The sequence below is a fragment of the Microtus oregoni genome, unplaced genomic scaffold, assembly GCF_018167655.1.
Source record: "Microtus oregoni isolate MIOR12 unplaced genomic scaffold, Mior012 000014F_ref0000157, whole genome shotgun sequence".
Taxonomy (NCBI): Eukaryota; Metazoa; Chordata; class Mammalia; order Rodentia; family Cricetidae; genus Microtus; species Microtus oregoni.
The window spans coordinates 33,983,241-33,995,803 of NW_024543073.1; positions in this window are offsets into that span (position 1 = coordinate 33,983,241).

Consider the following 12,563-nt stretch of genomic DNA (forward strand, 5'->3'; position numbering starts at 1 on the left):
AAGAGGGAAACTGAGAGCTCACTTCTTCAAATGCAAGCACAAAGGCTGAAAGAGGGAGTTAGATGTGGAACAGAAATCTAATTTCTCTGAAGACTCTTTCCCCACACTGGTGTACTTACTCTATCTAGCATGGCTGTGACTCCTTAACCTCCCCAAGTAGTTTCACCAATGGGGTGCAAAAGTTCAAATATCAGAGTCTATGGTAGAACATGTCTCCTTAAAACCAGCACAGATATGTTTATTTGTATAAAGAAGAGAAGCTCTCAGCTTCTCTCCTGTATAATGTTTTATGTCATATAGATTAAGTTATGTTTATAAGACAGGTATATGTACACATGTGTATATTGCTTTAAAATTATTTCTTTTAATTGGATTTACTAATTCCTGGGTAAGCATCAGCCTTCTTGAAAAGACAAAAGAAAAAAGTGCCTGAATTTGTACTGAAATGACAGTTTCAGATAATTGAGATTGACTCAGACATTTTTTTTGTGTCTCAAATTATATTTCAAAATCTTTGTTCTGAGGATGTATAATACAGGATAGCCATTTTACCATCTTCACTTCAGCTGCCTGACAGATGGATATAGATAGAAGACAGAGGAATCCAATAGAATGTCTCAAACAGCTTTTTTAGCTTGCAGAAGTTGATATTGTGATGCCAGAATCAGAATGTGTTCACTTCTTTTATTGAAGAAATTTAGTTATTTGTGGAGGCCCAAAAATGTGAGCCTATTCCGCCTTATCTGAAGGTCAGAGAGTTTGAGATTATTTTGCTCTCTCAAAGTTGTTGACAGCAGCGGTGTCTGAACACCGTGACCTGGGGCGTGGTGACTGCACACTGTGACCTGGGGTGTGGTGACTGCACACCCTGACCTGGGGCGTGGTGACTGCACACCCTGACCTGGGGTGTGGTGACTGCACACCCTGACCTGGGGCGTGGTTACTTGGTGTTTTGGACGTGAAAATGGCCCATAAGAGTAGATCCACTCCACTCTGATTAAAGGGCAGGGAATTCAAGCATTATTCTGCTCCTTCTTTTGAAAAAGTAGGTTGGACATAGGAAGTGGCTGTCTTCAGGATACTTGGTCTAGGGTGGTTTCACTGCCTAAAAAACAGAATGCTTTTCTCAAGAAATAATGACTTGATATCGCAAGTATTGGGCAAATAACTGTTCTGGTTGTATTTTGTATTATGTTAAAGCAGTCTCTTGTCTTCTTTCCCCCTTTTGTGTTGGGGCATCAAAGTGTATGGAAAAATAAACGCAGAGAACTCAGAACTCAGTGTGCATCATGTACTGAGTTTCCCTCCTGAGACTATCCTATGTCTCTCTGTTTTTTTATTATCTCTGTTCCTTCTCCTTAACTTTCCTAATCCCTGAAAAATATGAATCTGCCATTGCTAGAAGCCCAGAAAATCACCCCAAAATGGTGGCTTCTTACAGGTATTACTCTTAAATTGATTTGCAAAAAAATCCTACTGTCCTTACTATTAAATGGGAAGAGAAAAAAAATATATGGCAAATAATGTGTAATTGAAACTGTGATTACTATGAAGTAGTGTATACATAATTATTTCATATGTGGTCACATTGAATACAGAGATATACACTCACATATGTGGGGCAAGTTTTCATGTAACTATGGTATCTAGAGATGAAATGCATCAAAAAACAGGTAAGCGCGAGTGTATAGGGCATGCAGTCACTGCCAACAGATCAGTTCACTGAGCAGCAACTTTATTAGCAAGTCATACACAATGTGAAAAATGTAATAGAATCGTATCAAAATGATTTTTCTGTTTCTTCTAAATATGAGATTATACTATAATTACATTCCTTCTGCTTCTTTTTCCTTCAAAATCCCTCTTCTATAACTATTACAACTCATTTTCAAATCTGTGGTCTGTTTTTCATGCATTTTGTTATAGACATATATGTATATACATAAAATTCTTAAATACAGGCTTGTGGAGTCTAGTCCTAAGAGGCACATTCACAATACAACTCCCTCACCTAAGGCTCAGGAAACATCATCAAAGGTTGGAAAGAACGATTGTAAGAACAGGATGATCAGAGACACTGATGTGAGATTTTTGTCTCCTAGCAATGTCATAAGCAGGACATTTACAGTCTCACTAACATGACTCCCCCAAAATGAACTAAACAATGACAACAGCAATAGACATTTAAACATGATGGAAATCAATGACAACATATCACCTGGCTGCTTGTCTGTCATGAATAAAGTAGAAGTTAGATCTCTTCTGGAACTTTGATACGATAGCAAATGCCATAAGGATAAAAAGAATAGCAATTACTAGTTTTCTTGTCGCTTTTCCCAAGTCAGTTAATTTTTAAGAGTTAACTACTCAGAATCATTAGATTTCCTCTTTGGTCTTTACTAGTCTTATTCAAATATTAGTATGTTTTCTATTAGCATGACTCTGTTAAATCCCATGTTTTTTCAGAAAAAGTATGCCCAGGAAGTAGATGGAGGTATAGGACTGACACAAATCATTACTTGCCAATTCTGCAGTTACTTCACTTAGTATATATAAATAATAACCACTATAATGAATTAATTATGACATTAAGGACAGAATATTCTCCTGTTCCTGTGTGGTCTCATTTTCTGCCACTTCACAATTTTTAAATTTTTTTGTGTTAGTGAATGCTCTGGATATCCTAAATGAAGAGTTATTTATGAATGTTTATTCATCTTAAAATCATTGCCTCAGAATTTATATTAGATAATATATAAACAAACAGACGAAAATCTACAGTTAAAGAAAAACTCCATTCAGCTCTAAAATCACTGGAAGCAAGGCTTGTAGTTACACGTTGCCTGTGACTTCTGCTGAAGTTTTCTACTCTTCTCATTAAAACTATGGAGTGTGATAATCTATATGTTAAACTTGTGGGTAAGCTGCAACAGTGCCTTGTTTCTCGTTTATTTAAGTTTTATCTCACTGGCTCCAATTTGCTTTTGCAGAAGCATCAGATCAAAAAGTATTCAAAATCCAGACGAGGGTAAAAAATGGAAGTATAATCATTTCCATTCTTTTTTGATAGAAGATTTTTGAAGACTGAACAACAGACACGTTTTGGATACATTTTAAGTTCACTAGTGACTGAAATCTTGAGGTGATGATTTATCTTCAAAAACAGTACCATCAGGTGGAAGTCTGCAATGAATTATATGTGAATGGGTTGTTTAGTGGGTGAGCTTGAGTGCTCTCAGCTGAGTCATGGATTCTGTGAACAACATATTACACACAACTTTAGGTTTAACTAGAGAAAGTATAGATTTTCATGGAGAATACATTTCCTGTGAATTACACAAAACCAAAATAAAAAAAATAACAAAAATTACAGTTAACATGTTAAGTCTTCAATGTATTAATGGAAAATTGGAAAAAATGACAGAAATACATATGGTTTACTCTAAAAAGCATTGGTGCACTGTTCAATATCTGAAGGAGGCTTGATCTCTAAAAAGATAGGCATATCTAACACTTCATCTTTCTTTAAAAGTATTTTATTCTTTGGCTATAAGATTTCTAGAAGCTTCAGTTTCTTTGAGGAAGATTGCTTAATAGGATAAGATATGTTTTAATCAATAGTAACTATATAGAAAACCATATAAAGTGGTAGAATGCATTAGTGATTTTCAAAAATAATCTTATGCATATACAATTAACTTATCTTCAGCAATCCTGCCAAGAATGTTGTTGCAAAAAAACAGATATCTATATGAAAAATATGTGTAGGACATTTATATGTCATAAGAATTAGTTTAAAGAATATTCAGGATTTAAATACAAAATCTGAAGCTCACATTTTCAGGATAAAGAATATAAATGAAAATTCTTCATTAACTTAATCTACATTTTAATTAATGTGACAAAGAAAGCGCAGGTGAAAGAAGAAACAGGAACAGACAAGTAAGGTTCTATCAAAAGTTTCTCATGATGGGAGAAGTAATTAGAAGGAGAAAAGCAAACCCTATGATGAAGGATAGGATGTACAGTTTTGTCCAGTGAAGGGCTAGTTTTCAAAATGCATAAGGTCTAAAAGTACTCAATAGAAAACAACAAAAAATGTTAAAATGCACAGAAGACTTGAACACATATTTTTTTTTCAAAAAGGCAAAGCAAAGAGTTGAGAAAGGGCATCAAGCACATAAAAGGTGCTTGGCTTCAGCACTAGGAAGTGCATGTCATAAGTACAATCAGCACTTACTGTGAGGGCAGTTTCTCTTCAGAAACAAAAACAGTACTCCTGACAAGAAGTGAGAGAAACTCAAACTTTGTGCAATACCAGTGAGGGTGGTAAATGGTGTAGCCGTTATGTAAACTCATGCATATTCCTTTAAAACTTATAAAAATTAGAGTTACCACATCACCCCAAACACATACTTCCTAGCTACCAAAGAATGACAATCAGGATTTCAGAGAAAGGTTTTCAATCTTAGACTCACTCATTGCATCAACCAAAATAACTCAGATATAAAAGTAATCTCAGGGTCACCAACAGGTGGAGGAAAAAAATGCAGCATATTCTTTAAATGGAATATTCATTGATGGAATTAAATCTTATTCCGTGTGATAACGTGGGTAAGTCTGGAGAATATGTTAGAAGGAAAAATAATCCACTTACAATATGCAAATATCGTATAATTGCAGTTATATGTGACTTCAAAATAGAATGCTCTTTGCCAGGGACTGAGGGAAATGAAACAGTGTAGAATTCAATGATATAAAGTTTGCAGATGCAAGAAGGAAGCCTTTAAGAGGTTGCACATTGATGGACTGTATTTCCACTTCAAATAAACTTCATTTTTCAGATCAAATGGTATTTCTACCATAACAATAACTAACTGAATGAAGGCTTCTTTTATATAATAAGAGTGTAACAGCATGAAGTAGCTTGATTAAGTGTATTATTAAATAATTAAGTTGCAGATAAGATAGAAAAGAACATAAATAATTTTGATTGGCATTGATAGATATATTCTGTTTATATGTCAGGGCCCTTAACTGTTATTAAGATAAACATTTTTATTAAAAAATCTCTCATGTATATTTTGTGGGGTGTGTAGCATAGATGTTTGTTAGAAAAGAACATAAATAATTTTGATTGGCATTGATAGATATATTCTGTTTATATGTCAGGGCCCTTAACTGTTATTAAGATAAACATTTTTATTAAAAAATCTCTCATGTATATTTTGTGGGGTGTGTAGCATAGATGTTTGTTATAATAATTAAATACTTTGAATTTTAATTGAAGAAATCATACATGATGCAAAAGTAATTTTAAAACTTTTCTATCAGAGGTAAAACCTTTCATTTACTTTTAGATTTTACTTTTTTATAAATATTTTAGTTGTCCCAAATATGTTTCATACCTTACATTTTGGGGCATATGATACTAATTACTTAATTTATTAGTACTATGTTACACATGAAAAGTTATAACTTAATATAGCTATCATATAATTTGTTAAAGATTTAACTGTAGTTTGTTAAATGTTCAATTTCTGCAAAAGTAGGCTAGCTAGATTTCCCTCTCAATGTGAAATACTAGGATTGTATTGCTGTTTTTCTTATCTCACACTGGCTGCAAATAAGCCTGGAAAGAATTGCTTTCTAAGTAAAAACACTGATCCCTGCATGAATACATAAAATAATTACAGATCCATGTTCTATTGTTAAAAATGTATTCAGTTGACTAATTTTTCTCCTTGAAAACATGAAAATCAGAGCACAGAAAATTGCACCTTTTTGAAAGTGGTGAAAGGGAAATTTTCCCATGCTAAGGATGGATTTCACAACCTCTACACTGTGTTCAGCTGTGGTTGGAGAATCACACTCATAGTTTAAAGGAAGAGTCAAAGAAACAAACAAGAATATAACAGCAAAATTTATTCATTTCTGTCTTGAAAGTGGTTTATCCTTATTTGAGATACTGACAGACCCTTTACTCTTAGTGAAGGCTGCATGAAGTCCGGCATATTTCTCTGAATTTCCTCTTTAATCACCTAACAACAGGTCAGTACACTATTGTCATGTGGTGCTACCATTCTGAAAACATTTATAAGGAATAAGACAAAAACACAGTAAGGAAACAAAGAGAATCCTATTATTCCAGATTGGCGGAGTTGTAGAGGTTCTGTATCTTATTTCTCCAGGTACCATTCTTGCCTGTTAGAAAATAATTTCTTCCCAGGAAACTCAAACTTTTCACTTTTCCCAAATACTTCACCTTTTTGTCATGCTCATGAGTTTGTAGATTCCTGTCATAAAACATGGCATGGCATTGTCAATCACCATAAAACGTGCTTCACCAGATCAAGAGACATTTGCAATCACCCTAGCATGCTTTTGCAGATTAGATTACATTGGCAAACACTATCACGGTGCTTCTACTGACCAGATGACAATGGTGATCACTATAGCATGTGTCTCCATATCAGACGATGTGGGTGATCATGAAAACATGCTTCAACAGATCAGAAGGCTTTGGCAATCACCATAGCATGTTTTACCAGACCAGATGACACTGGCAATCATCATACTTACTGCATACTTACAGAGATCAGACTAGCCCCAACAGCAGCTCTAGGCATGTTTATCAGTAGTCATGCATTTTTAATATTATTTTTGACTACTTTGGAAAAGTTGTACTTTCAAGATCTCATGTGTTGTGTAACTGAGATTTTTGTAACTTTAACATTACAGCAATACTTGCCTCTATTTCTTTGACAAAGGAATAAAAGACCTTATTCACTGATACATAAATGTTGTTTAGTGTAAATTACAGATTGATGTAATAAAAATAAAGAAGAAACATATTGAGGCCACACATGTAAGGTACAGCTTAATTTAAAAGTATAATTAGAATTTTTAGGGACAAGGAGAAATACCATCAATATATCAATGATGAAGATAACTGGTCACTGATTAAATTCTGAGGATTTTGTTTCTCTCTTCTATTATTCCACAAATGCATATTATGGGAAGGGGCATAAACAAAATGGTAAATCAAGAACTTTTGTTCAAAACTTTAACATAGGTAGATCAGTTTCAGCAAAGCCAAGATAATGAGGATAATACATTGCTTTAAATGTTATAAAAAATTGTTTGTACAGTAAGTAACTAGATGTGGGACAAGAACAAGAAGCACACTGAAGATGGTGACAAATAGGAGCTAATCACACTGCTGGTAATATTCTGAATGATCGAGGCATTACTTTTGTGATAAGGAGAGGCATGGCCAGTACCAAACAACAGTAAACCCTGGGAACGGTTTATTATGAAATATTATATAGGAGAATAAAATAATTTAATACTTTATATACAGCTGCAGCTATGAACGCAAGAATGATTGTTACAAAGGAATGTGAAAATAATTATATGTCACTATTTGGTACTTTATAGTCTAGGCATTTATTCAGCACTAGCTTTTTTAATTTCACAACAATCCTATAAGAGATATATTTTTACTATCACATATGACCAGCAAATAATCTGGGCCATATAGAGATTAGAAAGTTTTCCAGAGCTGAGAAACATGGATTAGGTAGCTATGTCTGAATACCATCATCCTAATTTCCACATTCTCAATGAACATTTTAAGATTACTCTCATTTTGAATTATTAAAGCAATGTGTCTATATTCACTTTCAGTTATATTAATGGTCGTTTTATGTTTTTTCTTCCTGTTTTTCAAAACAGGGTTTCTCTGTGTAGCTTTGGTTCCTGTCCTGGAACTACTTCTTGTAGACCAGGCTGGCTCAAACCCACAGAGATCCACCTGTCTCTCTCTCTCTGGAGTACTTGGATTAAAGGTGTATGCCACCACCACCTGGCTAACATTCATGGTCTTAATACAATTTTCATGAATCATTTCATGTTGACTGACATTATGAAATTAGACTCAAGACTATGTACAGCCTCAACAAAGACCATGCATGGGATCACCAGGTCTTCTTTGCTCTGAGTTTCTTTTAAGGCTTTCTCATTTGAATTGTTTTATTTTACAATTACAATTCACATTAAAAAAAAACTATGCAGTTTGTCTTATCTAATATTTGAACTGGGTTTTAAAAGCCACTTTGCAAGATTTTTCTCCTCAATTTTCCTTAGCAAATGTTTATAATTTTATGGCTTTAGAAAATTAAAAAAAATACATTTTTATTTATTTAATCAATTTGTACAATTAAGTTTATTGTTACAAAGTTTCTTTAGTACTAATTATAGTGTGTGTGTATGTGTGTGTGTGTGTGTTTAGAATTAATAAGCTTAGATACTAGGGGGGAAAACAATGAAAAGATTATACCACAGATAATTAATAAAAATCAATTAGGTTTGTTAATGAGTACTCTGTCAGTACCCAAGGTGGCAGAAAGCAGCTGGGGGTGAGGGGAAGGAAATCAGGGATCCTGAAAGAGGACATTTAAAGTGGTTGAGTCCTGCTGAGATTTGAGAGGAAATAACTATAAAGCGCACTCCTTGGGTTAAAACTGACTAAATTTTCTCTTGAGATTACAATTCCTCTAGCTAATAAATCCAGTAAAACAGCGATTCACCTTTAGTGGACGCCATAAAGCATTCTCTGAAGCCTTAAGTGCATTGCTCACTGCCCTCTACTAAAAACAAACTCATCGTTGCAAATGTCAACGGCTAAGAATATTAGAGCCCCTCGTCATCTTTCTGTGTTCCTAGGAAGCTGGGAGCACCCATTACCTCTTCTATGACTTTTTACATTATGTTTCTATAAATGGCAAAAGTCAAACACAAGCTGACAGGGAAATACAAAAATCCTTCTTCTAATGGTCCTTGGACAGAAAAAAGCAGAAAAAATTCAATGATAGTAATGACCTTCATAGAAAGTTTCTCAGAATATCTCATTTTTCCCTTGTTAATTATGTTTGAATTAATATTACTTCCTCTCTATGTAATTAGAAATCATTTCTGGAAATACATACAAGACATTATCAACATAGGAACAAATTAAGCAAACTCAGCATGTCGTAAGTTGATTGTTTAAAACTGTTTACTTCCTTTTTATATAGCTTACTTTTGATAATCAAGGAACAAATATAGAAAGTCTTGCATTCATATAAGTTTGTATATAAATTTTATTGTGAATAGATAATACAAGTTTCCAAAAAATACCACATATCTATCTCTATATGACTCCTAAACATTCTTCCCATTTGCCAAAGCATACAGACTAAGGAAATCTTTCAGTAGATAATTCTAAAACAAATGTTTTATATTCTGTTAGGTAATAAAGTACTGTGAAGTAAGTCACATATTATTTCTCTTAAAATGCATTAATAACTAATTTTTTTATCAGAGATCTGAGTCCTTGTTAATTAACCTATTCAACCATTTAACTTTGAGAGATAAGACATGGCAACAGGGACAAAGCATTGGATGTTTAAACAATTTCAAGTAAACTAAACAAAGTTTTCCCATCTATTACCTGATCTACAGGTCCCTTTTTAACATGGACAACTAAGAGTAAAAAGCCCCAGGCAAACGGTAGATAAAGAGACACTGGTTAGTTTAATAAATCTAGTTTATGTTAAAAGAATTAGCCAGAAATGAGCCTAAACTATGCTGAGTTTCATAATTATTAAGAAGAGTCCATATCATGGTTTGGGAGCTGGTTGGTAAAAAGAAAATTCCTGGTACACACATATATACAGGAAAGTGCATACACATAAAATGCATTTTTTAAAAAAATGTCATGATTAAGGTGGAATATAGAGATTGTTATGAAAGAGGAACAGTTTGTGCCTTTAAGTATACATGTTCTGATGTGAGATGAAGAGCCTGTGTGGTTGGATGTGTGGGATAACTTTGAAGATACCATAGATTTCTGGTGGGTGGAACTTGTGGAAAGGGAGATTTCAGGAGTTCTTCAAGTATAACTAGTAGTGTTTCTAGAAGAGAGACAACTAGTTCCTGTGCATGGAGAAAAGGTGCTGAATATGTTGCTTCTGTAGTTTTGCCTCATACTTAACCTGCCAAGGCAAGAATGAAGAGGTCTCCTGTGTGGCATAGAAATCTTCACATCCAAAAGGAGAGCAGAAATGAGCAAGACAGCCTAGCCAGAAATGAAATGAAATAAGCTCGACTCTAACATTTTGAGACATGTTTGAATCACAGCACTGGGAAGGTAGAAGCTGGCGTATTCTTAGTACTCACTGACCTAGTCTAGTCTATTGAGTAAACTTTGGGTTTGACTGAGAGAATAGGAAGTGAATAGGAAGAGGGACAAGAATGCCATTGCTGTTGGACTGAATGCCCTGCATACTTCACTAAGTCTTTGGTTCTTTTTTTTTTTTAATAAATGTGTTTATTGCAAAATTTTCAGATAGTAATGTTTTCCAAATTACAAATGAAAAATACCCAGGGCTGTTTCTCTTTTCTTTTTAAAAATTATTTAAATTTTTTTTTAAAAAATTAGTTATTTTTATTTTATGTGTATGAGTGTTTTACCTGCACACACCTCTTTGCGCCATGTGCATGGCTGGTGTCTGCAGGGTCCAGAAGACAGCACTGGGTTCCCTGAAACTGGAGTTACAGCAGAAGTGGATTTTGGAAAGTATTTCCTGGATTGAAAAACTGGAATAAAAATCCGGATCAGAAAACAAAATTAGCAAAACAAAAAAGATATCAAGGTAAGCAAGGAAAGAGAAATGCCAGTATTTACCAGACAAATACAGACCACCTATAGAAGGCAGAATTAGCAAAAGAAGGCAAACTGTGGAACACGAAGAGAAAGGACCAGGAAAGAATGTGCAATTCTGAGGATTCCAGCTTTGTAAAGTGACTAGAAAAACAGAAATCACAGGAGAGACAAATGAAGTGGTTCTCTTAAATTCAGAGTGCAAATTAAAAAAGCTTTGGACAATATCATAAAGCGAATGAATGTTGGATATTGAATTATGTTAGTCTTGACATTAGAAATGTTTATGTATAATTGCATTAAAATTTTTATCATGTTCAGAACTTTAGAATAGTTGTATTTAAAATAGCTGATAATAATAATCAAAGAAAAAACAATATTTCACTTATTTTAGGAATTCTAACCTTTTTTTTCCATCTCAGGTATATACATTTCTTTTATTTATTTATTTATTACTTATTTATTTATTTAAGATTTCTGCCTCCTCCCTGCAACCGCCTCCCATTTCCCTTCCCCTCCCCCAATCAACTCCCCCTCCCTCATCAGCCCTAAGAGCAGTCCTTGTTCCCTGCCCTGTGGGGAGTCCAAGGACCTCCCACTTCCTTCCAGATCTAGTATGGTGAGCATCCAAACAGCCTAGGCTCCCACAAAGCCAGTACGTGCAGTAGGATCAAAACCCAGTGCCATTGCTCTTGACTTCTCAGCAGTCCTCATTGTCCGCTATGTTCAGCGAGTCTGGTTTTATCCCATGCTTTTTCAGACCCAGTCCAGCCGGCTTATTAACCTTCATCAGGCAATGAAAGGAGACAGAGACAGAGACCCACATTGGAGCACCGGACTGAAATCCCAAGGTCCAAATCAGGAGCAGAAGGAGAGAGAGCACGAGCACGGACTCAGGACCATGAGGGGTGCACCCACACACTGAGACAATGGGGATGTTCTATCGGGAACTCACCAAGGTATATACATTTCTAAGTAACTGATACTACAAATGGAGACGGAGCAAGGGCAGATATAGGATCAGGGAAGAAGATATCTACATTAAGGGAGCCATTTTAGGGTTGGCAAGAGACTTGGTTCTTGAGGGGAATCCCAGGTGTCCACGAGGATGTCCCCAGCTAAGTCCTTGGGTAGCAGAGTAGAGGGTGCCTGAATTGGCCTTGCCCCACTATTACACTAATGTTTATCAAGAATATCACCATAGAATCTTCGTTCGGTTACGGATGGAGATAGAGACAAAGACCCTCATCAGAGCAATGGACTGAGCTCCCAAGGTCCAGTTGAAGAGCAGAAGGAGGGAGAAAATGAGCAAGGAAGTCTGAACCGGGAGGGGTTGGTCCACCCACTGAGACAGTGTGCCTGTGCTAATGGGAGCTCACCAGATCCAGCTGGACTGGGACTGAATGAGCATGCGATCAAACCGGACTCTCTGAATGTTGCTGACAATGAGGGTTGACTGAGCAGCTAATGATAATGGCACTGGGACTTGTTTCTACTGCATGTACTGGCTTTTGGGGACTCTAGTCTATTTGGATGCAAAGCTTCCTAGGCCTGGTTGTAGGGGGAAAGGCCTTGGACTTCCCACAGGGCAGGGATTCCTGCCCTCTCTTAAGGAGGGAGGGGGAGGGAGAAGGATGAGTGAGAGAGCTTGGGGAATGGGAGGAGGGGAGGAAGTGTAAATTTTTTAATGGAAAAAATAAATAAAAAATCCCAAGTGAAAATGAAGTTAACTCACCAAATAACTTTGTAAAATGAAAAACAACTATAATGAAATATTATTTGCATTTGACTATAATCATATTTTATTTATTTAAGTTTATGTTTTATTTATATGTTTATATATACCTATATATATATA